Raw genomic sequence first — 19,902 nt, 5'->3', positions numbered from 1 at the left:
AGAAAGCAGCAGTTTCAAAACGTTATAACTCAGCCCTTGTGGTCTGCAGGTCTGTTGCCATCCCAGGAGATCTTTGGTCCCCACCTGGAGGCTGCCCCTTTGCTGATTCTGGTGTTCTTCAGCTGGGCCACACCTGGGTGAAACATGCAGGGCTCAGACACCAGCCTCTTGCCCCAGCCCCTTGGCCAGCCCTTCTCCACCCTCTTAGCTTTGAGGAACCCCAGAAGGGGCACGATGGTGCAGGATCTGGTTGGGAAGCAGAGCTGTATGCAGGCCGGACTGGGGCCCCACCCCTTCCCACCCCCTCCAGGCCCATCCTGGGCCATTTTGGGAGGGGGTGGATCGTGTCACTCAATAAATGTTTAACACATTTTAAAATGTCAATGAATGCCCACCCATTCAGGAAATCCTTCCAGGCCACCCTGGGCCACAGTCTCTGCTTCACCTGGTCCACACTCCAGATGGTGGGAAACAGGAGGCAAGAACGCATCCCGGCCTTCTTCCACATGCTTTGGGGGGGGGGGCGGGATCTTTCCAGAGGTGGTGAGCAGCAGGTCACGTGCTTGACCCCCAAGGAGAAGAAACAGCCCCTGCGGGGGTCAAGTAGCAAGAGGATGAAGACCGGGTCCCTCCTCCCTCTATAGATCATAGAATCATAGAATCACAGAATCATAGAGTTGGAAGGGGCCATACAGGCCATCTAGTCCAACCCCCTGCTCAACGCAGGATTAGCCCAAAGCATCCTAAAGATCAGGCCCAACCTCTCTCCCAAGGAGGACAGGGGCTATTGGGGGTGGGCTGGGGAGGGGGTGGGTTTTTAGATTGTTTTCCCACCATCTTGGTTGTTGTTATTCTTGAGGGCTCATGTGGTCTTTTTATTACGTCATATGGTATTTTATTCTTTTGTTGTAAACCACCATGAGCAGGACTGGTTTGGGGAGTGGTGGGGAGAAATCACAATCCAAATAAACAAAAATAACAAGAGTCCAAGAGCACCCTAAGAGCAACCAAGATTTATTCAAGGCGCGAGCTTTGTTGGTCTTCAAGGTGCTCTTGGACTCTATTTGTGTCGTGCTCCTTCAGACCCACACGGCGACCCACTTGCATCTAAACAAAAACAAAGGGGAGCTGGCTCTTCGCACCCTGCTTTTCTCTCCCCAAAGGAGTCTCCAAGCGGCTTGCAAACACCTTTTCTCTTCCTCTCCCCACAACAGACACCCTGTGAGGGAGGTGGGGCTGAGAGGGCTCTGAAGAGAACTGGGCCTCGCCCAAGGTCACCCAGGGAGCTGCTGGTGGAGGAAGGGGGGGGGGGAGTCGAGCCCAGCAGCTTAGAGGGATAAGATCCCCACAGATGCTGCAGTCTTGCCAGGCGTGGGCGTCTCTCTGCCCTGAACAATTCCCCTCCTGCGCCGGGCTCCTGCAGTTCCTTTAATTGAAGGAATTATCATGGCAAGCTGCTCGGCTGCAGCTGATGGCAGGGCAGGAAGGAGGGGCTGGCGGAGGATCCCAGGAAAGGCCTCTGCTGCCTCCTGTTCTCCGTCCATCTATGGCGCCCCCAGGCCTGGCAGGGACTGCTTTCCTGAACTGGCCTTGCACTCTGCTGATTTCGCACAGGGCGTGTGAGCATGATCCTTCCTCACCAAGGCCTCTCCCATGTGCAGCACCCGGAGGGGGAGCCGCTCCCCAAGCCTGACTGGGAGCCAACGCCTCACAGAATCACAGAATCATAGAGTTGGGAGGGGCCATGCAGGCCGTCTAATCCAACCCCCTGCTCAACGCAGGATCAGCCCAGAGCATCCTAAAGCATCCAAGAAAAGTGTGTATCCAACCTTTGCTTGAAGACTTCCAGTGAGGGGGAGCTCACCACCTCCTTAGGCAGCCTATTCCACTGCTGAACTACTCTGACTGTGAAAATTTCTTCCTGATATCTAGCCTATATCGTTGTACTTGAAGTTTAAACCCATTACTGCGCGTCCTCTCCTCTGCCGCCAGCAGAAACAGCACCCTGCCCTCCTCCAAGTGACAACCTTTCAAATACGTAAAGAGGGCTATCGTGTCCCCTTTGTTTCAATTGCCCCTCTCTGGCCTCCTTGGAAACAGGGGAAGGGATGGGGCTTGGTCCAGTGGAGAATGCCCCCCTCCTTACACGTAGGGAGGAGCTGAGAAGCCCCCACGAGCCTGCAGATGATGTTGCAATCCCTGCACTCTCTCTGGGTTCAGGGGACAGGAGATCTCAGGGCAGGGGGAGATCTCTCTAATCAAGGTTTCGAGGAGCTCTGCCAGCCAAGGGTTGAAGTCATCATAGGGTTGCCAGCTTCCAGGCTGGCCCTGGAGATCTCCCAAATTTACAATGGCTTTTCAGACAACAGAGATAAGAACAAAAGAAGAGGCCTTCTGGGTCAGACCATCCTGCCTCACACAAAGAAGAACGGTTGGTTTTGATACCCCATTTTTCACTACCCAAAAGAGCTTCCAATCGCCTTCCCTTCCTCTCCTCACAACAGACACCCTGTGAGGGAGGTGGGCTGAGAGAGCTCTGACATAACTAAGACTGGCCCAAGGTCACCCAGCTGGCTGCGTGGGGAGGAGGAGTGGGGAATTAAACCCGGTTTTCCAGATTAGAGGCTGCCATTCTTAACCACTGCACCATGCTGGCCAACCAGTTTGGTGTAGTGGTTAGGAGTGCGGACTTCTAATCTGGTGAGCCGGGTTTGATTCTGCGCTCCCCCACATGCAACCAGCTGGGTGACCTTGGGCTCCCCACGGCACTGATAAAACTGTTCTGACCGGGCAGTGATATGAGTGCTCTCTCAGCCTCACCCACCTCACAGGGTGTCTGTTGTGGGGAGAGGAATGGGAAGGCGACTGTAAGCCGCTTTGAGCCTCCTTCGGGTAGGGAAAAGCGGCATATAAGAACCAACTCTTCTTCTTCTTCAGTAATCTCAGGGCTCTCTCAGCCTCCCCTCCCTCACAGGGTGTCTGTTGTGGGGAGAGGAAAGAGAAGGTGACTGTAAGCCACTTTGAGACTCCTTTGGGTAGAGAAAAGCAGCATCTAAGAACCAACTCTTCTTCTAAATCTGTCTCTCAGACTGAACTGCAGGACTGGGAAGATGGGAAGATTCACCCCCTGCAGAGAGTTAATTATCTGCACTTTCCCCCTTCTGGCCTTCTTTCTCATCTGAAATCACCCAGCCATCATCTCCAGCCGTCGGTTTGCATTACACCTTCCGCAGCTAATGGGGCAGAAAGCAGGCTCAGAGCAGCACAAGAGAGCAGGTCTCTCTCTGAGGGGCTCCGATCAGCTCCCACCCCCCACCCCCCACCCTCCGCTTGGATCCAGGCCTCCAAACCCTCCAAAATGCCAAGAAGCAAATGCCACTCTGAAGGCACGGCTGAAAGTCCTTCTAGAAACTGGCCCCATATCTGCCTCCCCAATTTAGGACAGGGTAGTGGTTATAGTGGGGAGACCCAGGTTCAAATTCCCCACTTGTGCCATGACCTTGGGCCAGTCACACACTTTAGGATGAACCTACCTCAAAGGGATGTTGTAAGGAGAGGAGAATGGCGGAAGCCATATTGGGGCAGAAAACAAGGTATAAAATAAGTCAGGCACAGACAGATGGGCAGACAGACCAACAATGAGAGAGAGAGGCTGGCCAAGGTGACTTTCTAACAAGAAGGAAGATTCAGGTGGGTTGATCTGAAGCAGCAGAACAAAGTGTAGACCCAGGTGCACCTTTAAGTTACCTGAAGAACATTGTAAGCCACTTTGGCCTGCACACAAACCTTGTATCTTGAATGAAACTTTGTTGGTCTTGAAGGTCCCCCCGGCCTCCGCCTTTGTCCTAGTAAGGAGGGATACACTCTGCACATTCTCTGTGGCATGCTGCTCATGTCTTCTTGCCTCCTGGGCCGGAGCTCTGCCGCTGGAGAGCAACGGTCTGCCAAGGGGCAAGGCATTCTCCGGGTGGGCAGAAGCAGCAGGGGGGGGGGCGATCTGCCCCCCTCACTGCCTCAAAAGCAAGAAGTCGGCTCTACGGACATATTTAATAATTAGCACTGGTCCCAAGACCAATATTTGGGGCTCCTCACAGCTCACTCCCCCCCCCCCTGTGCAAACTGCCCATTTAATCCGACTTGAGCTGACTTATGGTGGTTTTCCAGGAAAGAGACCTTGGGGGTGGTTTGCCCTTGCCTGCCTTTGCGGCATGGCCCTGGGCGTCCTTGGAGGTCTCCCCTCCAAATGCTAGTCACGGCTGACCCTGCTTAGCTTCTGGGTCAGTGACCTCCATGCACAAGTTCTTAAAGTTGTGAGGGACGTCTCCCTTTCCTGGGGATGTTCTCCTTGAACCTGCAGGGAGCAGACCCTCCTGCTATTTCTGCTAGCTCCCACCTTCCACCCCCTTGAGCCTTCACAGAATCAGCCTCTCTGTCAGATCCAGCCTCTGTTTAAAAATCTCCAAAGATGGAGAAGCCACCACCTCCCGAGGAAGCCTGTTCCACTGAGGAACCGCTTGAACTGTCAGGAACTTCTTCCGGATGTTTAGATGGAATTTCTTTGCAATTAATTTCATCCCATTGGTTCTGGTCCGTCCCTCCGGGGCAAGAGAGAACAATTCTGCTCCATCCTCCATATGGCACCCTTTTAAATACTTGAAGATGGTTCTCAGATCGCCTCTCAGTCGTCTCCTCTCCAGGCTAAGCAGACCAAGAGCTTAGTTCTGTCACCTCCCCATCAGACTCCAAGCCAAGATTTACCTTTCGGTTAAGTAACTCCTCAAATGGAAAAATTCTAATTCATGCAGGTGTCTTTTGGCTCTCAAGGCGATTTTCCTTGCAATTTCTGTCCCGGTTCTTCCGTGCTGCTGCCACCTGGGAGATGGGATTTGCTTGGTGGGGCAGCAAATCACAAAGGCAAGTCTCCCCGAGGGAGGAGGGAGAGGGAGAGAGAGAGAGGGAAAGGGAGAGGGAGAGAGAGGGGGGGGGCTCTGCCTGGCCAGGGGATGCTCTGTAGCTGGTGCCTGCCTTGCAGGAATGTCCATGGGGGGGGGGACTCTCCCCATTCCAGCCGAGGCTTACTTTGGGTGCCCCAGATGTCTCTCACCCACCAGGAAGCTGCCTTGCGCTGGCTCTGGCCCTGGGTCCATCAACATCATTTTATGGCTGGGGGTCATCACAACAGGAGGAACTGGATTAAAGGGTTGTGGCATCAGGAAGGCTGAGAACCGCTGCCATGGTCCTCTTCACTCTTTCTTGCATGTTCCCACTGCATGTGTGCTCTTACCTGACTCCTACTGCAGCGTCTTGTACCTGTGCAATCCACTCTCTACATTGTTTCCGGTATGTTGTGCTTTACACTATTTTCACTTCGCTTTGTTTCCTAAAGTCTGTGATCCTGCAGTGAACATGTGAAGCTGCCTCACACGGAGTCAGGCCCTACGCCAAGGCCAGTGCTGTCTACAAGAGACAGGCAGTGACTGTCCAAAGTCCCAGGCCCAGGTCTTCCCCATCCCCTCCTGCCTGGTCTCTGTACCTGGAGATGCTGCTGGGGATTGAACCGGGGACCTTCTGCAGGCCAAGCAGAGGCTCTGCCACTGGGCCACAGCCCAGATCCTTGTCTCCCTGACAAACAAGAGCTGTTTTGTTACAAATGGAACGGACTGTGTTGCTCTCTCCCGTTTTCCCATTTCCCCCCTTTAATAATATGAAGTAAATGCAAAACAATTAAGTTTAAGTACAAGACAGCTTATAAAAATTAAGAACCCAATCAATGCCAACCTAATAAATGAAACAAAATTAAGTGGCAGTCTTCAGAGGCACTCTGCTGAGGAGCTGATCACAGCCTTTCACAACCACATCCGTCCCCTCCACGCCGGGGGGGGGGGGGGAGCAGCCAAGCCCTGTTGCCAAGTGGACCCAGAGGGGCCGAGCACACGATTTCCAGCTCAAGGCCAGGAATAATCCAGAGATTTTGGGAGAGAGCTAAGAACACTGGAGGAGCAGGGCAGAGAGGCCTCGGCCTTCCCCTGAGAAGACCCTCAGAAGAGCCCTGCTGGGTCAGGCCAGGGAGGGTCCCTCCAGTCCAGCCTCCCGTCTCACCCAGGGGCCAGCCAGTTCCTCTGCAGGGCCAGCCACAGGGCAGAGAGGCCGAGGCCTTCCCCTGAGAAGACCCTCAGAAGAGCCCTGCTGGGTCAGGCCAGGGAGGGTCCCTCCAGTCCAGCCTCCCGTCTCACCCAGGGGCCAGCCAGTTCCTCTGCAGGGCCAGCCACAGGGCAGAGAGGCCAAGGACTTCCCCTGAGAAGACCCTCAGAAGAGCCCTGCTGGGTCAGGCCAGGGAGGGTCCCTCCAGTCCAGCCTCCCGTCTCACCCAGGGGCCACCCAGTTCCTCTGCAGGGCCAGCCACAGGGCAGAGAGGCCAAGGACTTCCCCTGAGAAGACCCTCAGAAGAGCCCTGCTGGGTCAGGCCAGGGAGGGTCCCTCCAGTCCAGCCTCCCGTCTCACCCAGGGGCCAGCCAGTTCCTCTGCAGGGCCAGCCACAGGGCAGAGAGGCCGAGGCCTTCCCCTGAGAAGACCCTCAGAGGAGCCCTGCTGGGTCAGGCCAGGGAGGGTCCCTCCAGTCCAGCCTCCCGTCTCACCCAGGGGCCAGCCAGTTCCTCTGCAGGGCCAGCCACAGGGCAGAGAGGCCGAGGCCTTCCCCTGAGAAGACCCTCAGAGGAGCCCTGCTGGGTCAGGCCAGGGAGGGTCCCTCCAGTCCAGCCTCCCATCTCACCCAGGGGCCAGCCAGTTCCTCTGCAGGGCCAGCCACAGGGCAGAGAGGCCGAGGCCTTCCCCTGAGAAGACCCTCAGAAGAGCCCTGCTGGGTCAGGCCAGGGAGGGTCCCTCCAGTCCAGCCTCCCGTCTCACCCAGGGGCCAGCCAGTTCCTCTGCAGGGCCAGCCACAGGGCAGAGAGGCCGAGGCCTTCCCCTGAAAAGACCCTCAGAAGAGCCCTGCTGGGTCAGGCCAGGGAGGGTCCCTCCAGTCCAGCCTCCCGTCTCACCCAGGGGCCAGCCAGTTCCTCTGCAGGGCCAGCCACAGGGCAGAGAGGCCGAGGCCTTCCCCTGAGAAGACCCTCAGAAGAGCCCTGCTGGGTCAGGCCAGGGAGGGTCCCTCCAGTCCAGCCTCCCGTCTCACCCAGGGGCCAGCCAGTTCCTCTGCAGGGCCAGCCACAGGGCAGAGAGGCCGAGGCCTTCCCCTGAGAAGACCCTCAGAAGAGCCCTGCTGGGTCAGGCCAGGGAGGGTCCCTCCAGTCCAGCCTCCCGTCTCACCCAGGGGCCAGCCAGTTCCTCTGCAGGGCCAGCCATAGGGCAGAGAGGCCGAGGCCTTCCCCTGAGAAGACCCTCAGAAGAGCCCTGCTGGGTCAGGCCAGGGAGGGTCCCTCTAGTCCAGCCTCCCGTCTCACCCAGGGGCCAGCCAGTTCCTCTGCAGGGCCAGCCACAGGCCAGAGAGGCCGAGGCCTTCCCCTGAGAAGACCCTCAGAAGAGCCCTGCTGGGTCAGGCCAGGGAGGGTCCCTCCAGTCCAGCCTCCCATCTCACTCAGGGGCCAGCCAGTTCCTCTGCAGGGCCAGCCACAGGGCAGAGAGGCCAAGGCCTTCCGCTGAGAAGACCCTCAGAAGAGCCCTGCTGGGCCAGGCCAGGGAGGGTCCCTCCAGTCCAGCCTCCCGTCTCACCCAGGGGCCAGCCAGTTCCTCTGCAGGGCCAGCCACAGGCCAGAGAGGCCGAGGCCTTCCCCTGAGAAGACCCTCAGAAGAGCCCTGCTGGGTCAGGCCAGGGAGGGTCCCTCCAGTCCAGCCTCCCGTCTCACCCAGGGGCCAGCCAGTTCCTCTGCAGGGCCAGCCACAGGGCAGAGAGGCCGAGGCCTTCCCCTGAGAAGACCCTCAGAAGAGCCCTGCTGGGTCAGGCCAGGGAGGGTCCCTCCAGTCCAGCCTCCCATCTCACCCAGGGGCCAGCCAGTCCCTCTGCAGGGCCAGCCACAGGGCAGAGAGGCCGAGGCCTTCCGCTGAGAAGACCCTCAGAAGAGCCCTGCTGGGTCAGGCCAGGGAGGGTCCCTCCAGTCCAGCCTCCCGTCTCTCCCAGGGGCCAGCCAGTTCCTCTGCAGGGCCAGCCACAGGGCAGAGAGGCCGAGGCCTTCCCCTGAGAAGACCCTCAGAAGAGCCCTGCTGGGTCAGACCAGGGAGGGTCCCTCCAGTCCAGCCTCCCGTCTCACCCAGGGGCCAGCCAGTTCCTCTGCAGGGCCAGCCACAGTGCAGAGAGGCCGAGGCCTTCCCCTGAGAAGACCCTCAGAAGAGCCCTGCTGGGTCAGACCAGGGAGGGTCCCTCCAGTCCAGCCTCCCGTCTCACCCAGGGGCCAGCCAGTTCCTCTGCAGGGCCAGCCACAGTGCAGAGAGGCCGAGGCCTTCCCCTGAGAAGACCCTCAGAAGAGCCCTGCTGGGTCAGGCCAGGGAGGGTCCCTCCAGTCCAGCCCCCCGTCTCTCCCAGGGCCTGCCAGTTCCTCTGCAGGGCCAGCCACAGGGCAGAGAGGCCGAGGCCTTCCCCTGAGAAGACCCTCAGAAGAGCCCTGCTGGCTCAGGCCAGGGAGGGTCCCTCCAGTCCAGCCTCCCGTCTCACCCAGGGGCCAGCCAGTTCCTCTGCAGGGCCAGCCACAGGGCAGAGAGGCCGAGGCCTTCTCCTGAGAAGACCCTCAGAAGAGCCCTGTTGGGTCAGGCCAGGGAGGGTCCCTCCAGTCCAGCCTCCCGTCTCCCCCAGGGCCTGCCAGTTCCTCTGCAGGGCCAGCCACAGGGCAGAGAGGCCGAGGCCTTCCCCTGAGAAGACCCTCAGAAGAGCCCTGCTGGGTCAGACCAGGGAGAGTCCCTCCAGTCCAGCCTCCCGTCTCACCCAGGGGCCAGCCAGTTCCTCTGCAGGGCCAGCCACAGGGCAGAGAGGCCAAGGCCTTCCCCTGAGAAGACCCTCAGAAGAGCCCTGCTGGGTCAGGCCAGGGAGGGTCCCTCCAGTCCAGCCTCCCGTCTCACCCAGGGGCCACAGTGCAGAGAGGCCGAGGCCTTCCCCTGAGAAGACCCTCAGAAGAGCCCTGCTGGGTCAGGCCAGGGAGGGTCCCTCCAGTCCAGCCTCCCGTCTCACCCAGGGGCCAGCCAGTTCCTCTGCAGAGCCAGCCACAGGGCAGAGAGGCCGAGGCCTTCCCCTGAGAAGACCCTCAGAAGAGCCTTGCTGGGTCAGGCCAGGGAGGGTCCCTCCAGTCCAGCCTCCTCCCTCACACAGTGGCCAGGCAGTTCTACTGGATGCCCAACTGGCTAAGGGGGACAGGGTATGGGGAGGGATCTCAGTGGGATATTTTGCCATAGAATCCACCTCCCAAAGTGGCCATTTTCTCTAGGAGAGCTGATCTGGGTCCTCGGGAGATCAACGGTGACAGCGGGAAGTCTCCAGGTGCCTCCTGGAGGTTGGCAACCCTAACCTAGAAGGCCCACGGTTGGTAGTAAAGTGTTTCCCATGCCTGGCAAGCCTGCTGGAATTTGCTGTGAATGGAAAGCGGTTTATAAGCCTCAAGGGAAATTCATGATCCAAATCTCATCCAAGGAAGCCGCGGGACTCAGTGGCCTCTGTTTGAGCAAATAAAATGAGTCAGAGGTCTCCTCGGCTGTGCGCTGGGACCTGCGGTGTTGAAGAAAGCCCACATTTGGAAGAAGGGGGTGTCGGCAGGAAAGCGAGCTGTGCGTGGGGTCCTTGGCAGAAAGGCCAATGAATATTCCAGGTTCCCTCTTCACCCGAGGCTGTTCCCGTCTCCAAAAGACCCTCGGAAGCAAGCCGGGCCTCCTGAAAGGGCAGGTGCGTTCTTCTTCTCTGCCCATTCCGAACGAGACCCAGGAAACAGGACGGGAAGGTCGGAGATGGGGGTGGGCAAATGTTCGGTGCCAGGGCCGTCTCCTGGACTCCGCTCGCTCTGGAGGGCTCTGGGTGGAGCAAAGGGGGTGGGGTGGGGGGCTAGGGCGACAGCTCTCCCCCAGCATCCCCCCTGCCCTCTGTCAGCCAGAGGGAAGGAAGCAGACAAAAAACCTGCCTGCTGCCCAGAGGCATTTCCAGAATCGACATCATGCCTCTTTGGGTTTACCATAGAGTTTCTGGTGACTCCTAGAGAGACACCACATCCCTTCCAGGTTTTCCCAGGAAATGATGCAGTGCCATTATGCTGATGAGGCCCCCATGGCCCCACCCCCAGGCTGTTGTCTGGCGGAGACCCTCTTGCCCTCTGTGCTGCTTCTCGCAAGAGAGGCCAGCACTCTCCGCCCCCTGTCCACCCATTGCCCGTGGGTGGCTGGACAGCTGGCTGGACAGCTATTGCCTGTGGGCTGGATGTAGCTCGTGGTGCCCTGTGCCCTGCCCGCCCTCTGCCGCCTCGAGATGGAAGGGACACTTTGGGATCCGAGAGACGCCCTTGGGGTGACTAGTGTCCCGCTACCTGCCCACCCGTGTGAGGAGGGCCCTGGGCATCACGCAATTCTTTGTTCAGGCCCAGCCCCCCACCCCCCACCCCGGAAGGCCCAGAGGAGAGCGAGAGGGCAGCTGTTTCAGTCTCTGGGCACGGGTTGGCCACTGGGGCTCATTGGGACCGATGGCACATTTGAATCCCAGGGCTGTGATTTAAGGGCAAGGCGGTTAGTTTTGGGGAGTTCTTTGGTTCCTGGTGTGGAAGGCAGGCCCTGTCCCCCACGGCTGCATGGGGGGTGGCCGGCTACCGGGTGGGCCAGGCGATCTCCCAGAATTCCAACTGGCCTCCAGGTTCCAGAGAGAAAATGGCAGCCCTGGAGGGCGGGATTAATGCCAGCGCGGTGTCGCGGTTAGGAGCAGCCGCCTCTGCTCTGGCGAGCCAAGTTCTGGCCTGGTTAAAGAGGTCCAGCCAGCTGAACGGCCCCAATCGTTCCTGGGCTGTGCTGAGCGGGTTCTCCCTGCCCTGCCTCCCCCCCCCCCCCCGTCTGTCCCTCTCCCCACAAGGCTTGCCAGTTCTGATTTGGGAAGTTCCTGGTGATTTGGGGGGGTGGAGCCAGGGAAGGGCAGAGTTTGCAGAGGGATCTCGGTAGGGGATACGGTTATGGATCCTGCCCTCCAAAGCAGCCCTTTTCTCCAGGGGAGCTGATCTCTCCAGCTTGGAGATCTGCAAATCTGGGAGACCTCCAGGCGACACCTGGTGGTTGGCAACTTGGACACTACAACTGGAGCCCGAGGGATGGTGTCCTGACTGCTCCCTGGCCTCTGGCTGCTGGTCTGTGGCTTGCGCGCAGCGGAGAAAGGATTCCAGGCGCATCCGCCGTGGTGCATCCTGGGCAGCGCGTCCGAAATGCACCTGAAGCTCTGGATGGCGGAGACTCCTTGGGTCGTGGGCGCTGCAGCGAAGGCTCAACGGCACGGGGTGTCTCCTGAGCTCTGTGCCCACGCAGGACGTGCCGGAGCTGGAAGCCGTTCAGCCAAGGGCCTGGCAATCAGCCAGCCTCCCGGGAGGGAAGCCGTTTGAAGCAGGCGGGGGATAAACTCCTCCTGCTCCTGCTGCTGCTTCTTTCTGCCCAGGGCCGGGAGCTCTTTCCTAGGGCCACCCACACAGCCGGAGCTGGGCCCTGGGGGTCTCCCGTAATTGCCACTGAGCGGCAGAGGGCAGAGACCCATCCCTCTTCAGAGAAGGGCTGTTGTGGAGGGGGGGGGGTGTGCAAACTGTTGAGGTGGGAAGAGCTCAGTGGATCCCAACCAAGCTCCGCACCCACTTTTGCCGTCCTCTCAGGGGCACCACATGTGTGGCGGATGGACGAAATCTGCAGAGAGAGAGAGAGATCTGCCTTTCCCGCTCTTTGGCGCCCTTTGAGAGAGTGACGCCTAAGCTTTCATCTTGGAATCCAGAAGGACGCTTCAAGGAGACACAGAGGATAAAAATAAGTTTACTTGCTTATATTTACTTAAACCTCTGCAATTCTCTCTGATCGGGTCTCTCACCAGATCAGGGCCACAGAACTTAAGAAGTTCCAAAATACTGCAAAATGGAGACTCTAAGTCTGAACAAAAACCCTGAGCTTCTCCGTGGCTGGACCAGCTCAAACTGGCTTCTTGGTAGAGTCTGCCATGCCTGGGCTGCAGCCAGGTGTCTCTCCTGAGCATATGACCAGGCCCTTGCAGTGCAGAAAGACCAACCCTTCAGGGTAGGCCTGGACCAAATACCTAGCTGATTGCATTCCAACACCAGCCTCCAGGGGGGCACCTCCGCTCTCCCGCTATTCCAGTTGATCTCCAGATGTCGGAGAGCAGTTCTCCTGGAGAAAAGGGCTGCTGTGCAGGGCAGGCTCTCTGGCGCTCTACCCTGCTGAGTCCCAGGCTTCCCCAACCAGCACCCTCCCCAGCCCCTCCTGCCCAAACGCCAGGGCTTTCACCTGAGAGCAGGTGTGCTTGGGACCGAGTCCTGCTGAAAGAGGTCTGCATGACCTCGTTGGCTGCCTCCTTGGCATTCTTGCCTACTTGCTGTGTGCAGCTCTGCCACAGGATAACTAAACAGATGAATCCTACAATGTTCTGAAAGAAGGAAGTCAGGAATGGGATGGGATGTAAGAAGCAAAGCATGCTGGCGGTTGAGCTGCTGGGCTGCCTTTGAGAACAGAAAGGACGTCTCAGAGTCCGGGTTGTCAATGGGGGTTGCCAGCCTCCAGGGGGGGGCTGGAGATTCCTGGAATTACACCTGATCTCCAGGCAACAGAGATCCGTTCCCCTTGGAGTGGATTCTACAGCACTGTGCCCCACTGAAGTCCCCCCCTCAGTGCCCATTGCCAAGCTCCACCCGAGACCTTTGGGAAGAGGGACAGCTTAGAGATCTAAGGAAATCAATAAAAACCTCCAGGGCCTTCTGCACCAAGAGTTGGCAGCCGTGGAATTTGTCGCCAGCCTGCAGCACTTGGGGGCAACCCTCCATCCCTGTGCCCCTGCAGTTGGTGGCATGGGCCCTGGTGTGAACGGACAGGCTCCGGACTTCTCACCCAGGGAGCAAACAGCGGGGGGGGGGGGGGGGCTCTTCTCCCTCCCAAGAGACATCTCAGAAGTGGGGTTATCTCTGTTGGAAAGGGATGCAGAGGGGGGGCGGGGGGCAGGAAAAGCGGGGAGTGAGGGTTCTTCATGACATTTCGCAGGGAGCCTGGCCCTGAATCACTCAGAGGGAGATCAAATTCGATCGATCTCTCTCTGAAGGAGTCCTTTCATCTTGGTGGGAAAGAGAAAGCAGATAAGGGGAGCTTAGAGGGGAGGGGGGATGAGCCAGGAGTGCAAGATGCCCCAAGGGCCTGGGGGGGGGGCAGGAGGAGGACTGGGCAGGGCAGAGAAAACGCAGCCCTTGGCAGAGACCCCTCTGCATCTCTCATTACCTCAGAGTCTCAGGTGGGACTCTGTGTTCCTCAGAAGCAGCAAAACAGAATTTGAGTCCAGTCAGCCACCGTTAACACCAACAAACATGTTTCTTCTGGGTTTCAGCTTTAGTGCCATAGAATCCCACAGCTGGAAAGGAACTGTCCAGGGTCCTCTAGCCCCACCCCCTGCAGGATGCAGGAAATTCACAGCTGCCTACCCACCCCCAGGGACCCCAATTCCAGAGGACGCCCCCTCCCTCAGGTATGACGAAAGAATGGACTCCAACCACATTCCACAGGGAAGAGCGGGTGCTCCTTCACAGCAGGGCCACCCAGGGGCCCTGATCCTGCAGCCAGGAGAGGCCACCCTTCTTCCTGGCTGGCTCTCCACACCAGGCACCAGAGAGCTGAGCATGAAACCTCTGCTCTGTAGGGTTGCTGCCAGCCTCCAGGTGTTATCCGCCGCTGTCAGGATCACCACTGGTCTCCAGGGGGCAGATAGTAGTTCACCTGGGGAAAATGGCAGCGTTGGGGGGTAGGTTTTATGCCGCTGTCCCACAGAGCCAGCTCCTGATCTCTGCTGCTCCGCCTGCCCAGCGCAGGAGATCCCAGGAGTGTCTGGCAGCCAGCCGAGAGGCCTCCAGCCGCACCCAGCCCCCACCCCAGTCCCGCCAGACCTCAGAAGCTAAGCAGGGAGGGCCCTGGCTAGCCCTCGGAAGGCCGACCTCCAGGGAGTACCAAGGTCATGGCAGGCAGTGGCCAAGCAGGTTGAGGGACCTCCTGGGTTAGTCTGTGCTGCTGGAGACTGCAGGGGGGGGGGGCAACTCAGAACCCTGGAACCCAAAGCTGGCAGTCCTGAAAGAAAGGAACAGGCTCCCCAAATCCCCGCTGGCCGGTTTTCCACCCGGGAGGGGGAGTGAAGGCTGTTCTTCCGGAAAGCCCCCCCTGCCCCCCCCAGGCTTCCCAGGCTGTCCCATCCAGCAGGCCGGCAGCTGATGAATGTCTCCGCTGGGGAGTGACGGTTCAGCCGCTCGGCTCCATCCATCATCCGTTGGCCATTTCCGCTGGGTTGGGAGACCTTAACAAATTGTCACCTAACCGGGAGGGACAATTCTCTTCCTCGGCCTGTCATCTGTGTCGGAAGTGAGCTCTGCTTTTGTGCAATGCTGCAGGGGGGGCGGGGGTGGGGGGGTGACTTCGGCCTCTGCTTGGGTCCAAAAGTTAAGAAGTTTGATTGCATTAATAGGGCGCATTCCGGGTCTATAAGCTGTGGTGTATATAAAGGCAACAAAAATACAGAGTTTCTATTTAATTATCTATTTATTTATTGTTTAGGCTTATTTCCTGCCACTCTTGGCCAGCTGGCTTGTTGTGAGTTGCACAATAAAACCGCATTAAAACCCATGAAAATTAACATTCACACAACACAACACAGCATGGAAGTAAAAATCAGAGATGACATTCAGGGGAGGGCATTCGGTCAAGTGTTGACAACCTCCAACTGGGGCCTGAAGGTCTCCTGGAATGGAGACCAGCGGCCCTGGAGGAAGGGGGGGCTTTGCGGGGTGGGCTCGGGCATCGTACCCCGATAAGGCCCCTCCCAGACCCAGACCCCACCCTCCCCAAACTGCCTGCTCAGCAGATGCTCAGCCACAATCCCTCCCCAAATCCGTCTTGTGTATTCAGACTGGCAGCGGCTCTGCAGGGTCTCAGGCTGAGTCTTCCCCACCACCTACTTGAGATTTGGGGACTGAGCGCTCGATGCCATGCAGAGGGTATGCCCCTCCCCCCCCCACTCCGCAAGATCGTAGCCCAGGCCCTGCACAAGTGGGCAGTGGGGCAAAATCAGAAGAGCCCTGCGGGACCATCTGGGCCAGCACCCTATCTTACACAGGGGCCAACCAGCTCTTCGGGAGGGTCAACAACGGGGCACAGAAGCCACGATGTTGCCTCCTGGCTCTGGGATTCAGAGGTCTAGTGCCTCTGAATGTGGAGGTTCCCCTCAGTCCTTGAGGCCAGTAGCCCTCCTTGAATCTATCCCACCCCCTCGTGAAGCTATCCCCGTGGCCCTCACTGCATCACCCGGCAGGGAATTCCGCACGGTCTCCTTCTCTGACCCAGCCCGGCTAGCCCAAGGCAAGCACGCATGGTCCGGCCCTGCTATTCCTTGGAGGTCCCCTTCCGACTGCCAGCCAGGGCCAACCCCGCTTTGCTGCCGAGATCCAACAGGATCCGTTTGCCTGGGCTATGCAGGCCCTGCCACCGGGCTCAATCCTCGTCCTAAGAGAAAAGTTACGCCGCTGCTGTTGCACAAGTTCTGCCAAACAGGCACCACAGGAGGCAGCTAATTCGCCCTGCGGATTCCCCCAGAGCTTCAGTCCACGGAAAGAACTGGCCACTGAGGGCTTCCCTGAGGCTTCCTTGAGCAGCCTCTCCCCAGAGCTTTGGACCTTGGTCCACCTGCAGAACTGGCAGCCTGTTCTGCCCCCGACTGTGCTCCTGGCATGTCCAGGTGAACAAATGGCAAGGATTTGGGTCAGCAGGAGTGGGGCCACGTGCTGCAGCTGCTGTGTTTGTGGCGGGGGGGGGGGCACCCATCCAGAGGCAGCCCGGACTGGCTGTAATGCCACGCGAGGGAAACGCCGCTCCTACCAGGCAGGGAGTGAAAGCAGCAGCTCCCTTTCTGGCCACCAGGTGGGAGACGAGGCCCTTCCCCGGCTCCCGAAAGGCAAGAAGGGAGATCCGGTCCTTGACCCTCAAGGGGGTATCCTGGCCCGCTCCACACGCACCACGCAATGACCTTTCGAAGCAAACTTTCCTGCTACGCCCAGGAAGATCCAGCTGCAAAAGCACATTGAAAGCGCATGATCCAGCCGCATGTGTGGAATCTCCAGGCTGGCACTTGGAAGGCCACAGAACGGCGGCTGAGTTTTAGCTCAAAGTGTCCATCTCTCAGGGGAGGCAGGGGCCCGGGATGGACTGGATTTTTACAAGACGATGGTTCGTCTCTACAGCACCAAAAATGGATGGCTCACACCAATTAGCCATCTTCTCTGGGGGTGGGGGGGGGGAGGAGACATGGGACGGGGAGGAGGACAGGAAATGCAAATGTGTTGTTGTTAAAGTGATCAGCTGTTGTAGAAAGCGTCTCGAAGGCAGGGGTAGTCCACCTGTGGTCCTCCAGATGTCCATGGACTACAATTCCCATGAGCCCCTGCCAGCGTTTCCACCTTCAGCGTGGGGGAGCCCAGGAGCTCCCACAGGCCCAGCAGTGAGGGTGGGGGAGCTGCCCAGGGGCCTGGTGGGGGCTGCAGGGGGGAGGAATGGGATTGCAGCCCATGCAAGTTCCACATTCCTTTTCCTATTAAGGGGGGTGTTTTCTTCTTTCATTGTATGAAAAGAGCTTTGGACAGGGTGGAGTTCTGGCTCCAGCTGTGTCAAGACCTTTGCAAGCTGAGCTGTGTTGGTCTCGCTTTGTTGTACTTTGTCTTTTCTTTTTGTTTCCAGGCCTTAAAGTTTTCCGGTGCTGTTCCTCCTTCTGCAGTGCTGTTTAGTCAGTCTGTATGTAGTCTAATAATAATAACAACAAGGATTATCTTGGGGGGAGAGATCTCTGTTCCTCCGCGAGAGCCTCCTTGAGGGGAGAGGCCAAAGTTCTCGGGGCTGTTTTCCTCTCACCGCTTGAGCTGCTCTCTTGTGTCCCTCAAGGGCGCTGACCCAGCGGGTGCCGTTTCAGGAGGGTTTTCATGCGCGGCCCCCTCTCCCTCCGGCTGGGCTCCCCTGTGGCTTCCTGTGCCGGGAGCTGCAGCTCATTAATGCTCGTTTGTTTTGAATGGTTAGTTGTGTAACGTGTTCCCCGCGGAGACACCAATCGACAGCAGCATTTCGGCTGCTCCTTGGGACTGTATCTTTGGGCGGGCGGGAGGGATGTCTCCCACCTTTCCTGCTGGACCTGCCCCCTGCTGCCTCGAAGAGCAGCCTGCAATGCAGGACTGGCAGCCAAGTGGCACCTGGTGGATGACGTGACAAGGAGGACCGCGACTCCCTGCCGGGACAAGCTCCGCAGGCCTAAACTCTGCCACGGAGGAGCCAGGGTGGCGTCCTGGTTAACGATCAGCAGCCTCTAATGTGGAGAAGCCGGTTCCATCCCCCGCTCCTCCTCCACATGCAGCCCGCTGGGTGACCTTGGGACAGTCATGGTTCTTTGAGGGCAGTTCTCTTAGAGCTCTCTCAGCTCTCTCAGGGTGCCTGTTGAGGGGAGAAAAAGGGAAGGGTGTTTGTAAGATGCTTTGGGACTCCTCCGGGTAGTGAAAAGCAATGAAATGAAGGTGCTACTTGTCACAGAGATCCGATCCTAATTCTGCCCTTCTTGTTATTCTCCCAAGGCACTGTGAGGTCCCTTCCGACTCTGTGGCTCAGGGCACAGGAGCTGTGGCACCACGACTGAGGAGGCGCTTGCTCAGGTCGCTACCTGCCTCGCCTCCAAAGCCCTCTGACGCTATCCAGAATGGGCGGATTTCGCAGGATGCAGGAAGGAAGCACTCCAAATGTGGAGGGTGCCTGTGCCGCTGGAGTGAGGGACACGAAAGAGGCACCGACAGGGAGGGACCCCCAAAGCTGCCTTCGACCAGGGCCAGTCTTGGCTGCAGGCTGGCAGCCTCTTTCCAGGGTCTCACATCCCCCCCCCCCCTGCCTGGTCCTTTTGACGGAGATGCCACTGGGGATTGAACCGGGGCCCCCACTGCATGCCAGGACGAGGCTCTGCCACAGCCTCTCAGAAAATCGGGACCAGGAAAACATGCCCGAGAACTGACATCGTGGATCGAACGGAAACTAGGAGCAGCTTCACGGGAGGAGTGTGAATTGCAGTCAAGCATCTGTTAGTCGTCAGGGTGGACTGAAAACCTACAGAATGGGCCTCCATCTCCATCTGCACTTGGGGAAATCTTTCTTCCCAAGAGACCGTAGCTTTGGCTTTGTTTTGTGCAGAACGCTCTGCCTTGGGAGGGGGAGGGGGAATGCCTCTGAACTTCCAGGTTGGTGCCTGCAAGAGCTGAGCCCTCCCCCCCCCATGCACCCCCCCATGCTCTGAGAGGCAGATCTTTGCTCCAGGGACCAAGGCACGGCAAAGGCCTCGGTTGTGGCTCTCCCCTTCAAAGGGCCTGGCGGCTGCACTCTCCCATGCCGCTACCCCCCTCCTGGGGCCGCCACTTTGGCTCAGCCCTTTCATCCCACCAAGGGTGTTTTGAAGGCCCCTGCGAAGATCCAGCACGGTGGACGGCCGCTCTGGTGTGGACCTTGCCTGTGCATCCCCCCCCCCAGCTTGAAGGAAGGAGCTCTGCAGCAGGGCAAAATGGGCCGCTGGAGGAGGGTGGCCAACCTCCAGGGGCCACCTGGAGAGCTCCTGCTGTGACGATTGTGCTCCAGGTGACCGAGTCAGTTCCCCTGGGATGAAGGGCTATTTGGGAGAGTAGGCTAAGGGCCTAAGGGCATTGGACCTGGCTGAGGGCCCTCCCCCACCCCCCAAATCTCCAGGCACTGCCCAACCCGGCTGGATGATCTCCATTCCCTGCTCCGAAGGGGTGGGGCACAGGGAGCAGAGGTAGGGCAAGGAGGCAGGGCAGACGCGGGCACATTTTGGGGTCACGGCTTCAGGGTGGCTTCTCTTCTTGGCCACACAGGTGACCTCAGGAGAGCACAAGAACAAGCAGTGCCCAGGTTGGAGGCCTGGGGAGCTCAGGTGGTGCTGCTTCCTGCTGAGTCAGGCTACTGGTCTGTAGTCTGCTTTGGCTGGCAGCCCGTTGGGTGTGGTGCTTAAGAGTGGCAGACTCTGACCTGGAGCGTGCCGGGTTTGCTTCCCACGCCTTCTCCACCTGCAGCCAGCTGGGTGACCTCTTGCACATGAGGCCTGCTGGGCGACCTTGGGCTCTCCGCTCTCTCGGCCCCTCCTGCCTCACGTGGCCCTTCTGTGGGGAGCGGAAGGGAGGCCCCTTCGGGTGGAGGAAGGCAGACATAAGAAAGCAGCCCTCGTTCTTCCAGAGCACATGGATTTGTTCCAGTGTTACCGTTCCGAGTCTACGGAAAGTGGCGGGAGAGAAATCCAATCAGACAATCAGTCAATTCCCCCTTAGATCCCGGAGCGTCTCCCTGGGGGGGGGGGGGGGCTGGAAAGAGAGCAGAAAGGAGGGGCTGTGAGCAGCTCTGCAGTAGCACCCACTCCCTCTGCCGCGGACCCCGCCTTTTATCCAGCAGAGCTCTAGTGGGGAGAAGCCCACCCGGTCCTCGGCCGCCCTGGCAAAGGAAGCAGGAAAATGCCATTTTTTTCTGGCTGCCTGCAGGGAGCTGCTTCCGAGGGCCTTCGGTGACTGAGGGAGCAGGAATCGCATTAATGGCTGGGGGGGGGGGACGCGATTTTGCGATTCCCGCCTGTGTGGCTCCCTCCCTCCCTCCCTCCCTCCCTCCCTCCCTCCCCAGCAAGCAGACCTGGCAAGCAGCCTCTTT

The sequence above is a fragment of the Paroedura picta genome, chromosome 8, assembly GCF_049243985.1.
Source record: "Paroedura picta isolate Pp20150507F chromosome 8, Ppicta_v3.0, whole genome shotgun sequence".
In the NCBI taxonomy this organism is placed as follows: Eukaryota; Metazoa; Chordata; class Lepidosauria; order Squamata; family Gekkonidae; genus Paroedura; species Paroedura picta.
The sequence above is the reverse complement of the archived record's forward strand: the minus strand, read 5'-3'. Positions refer to the sequence as shown.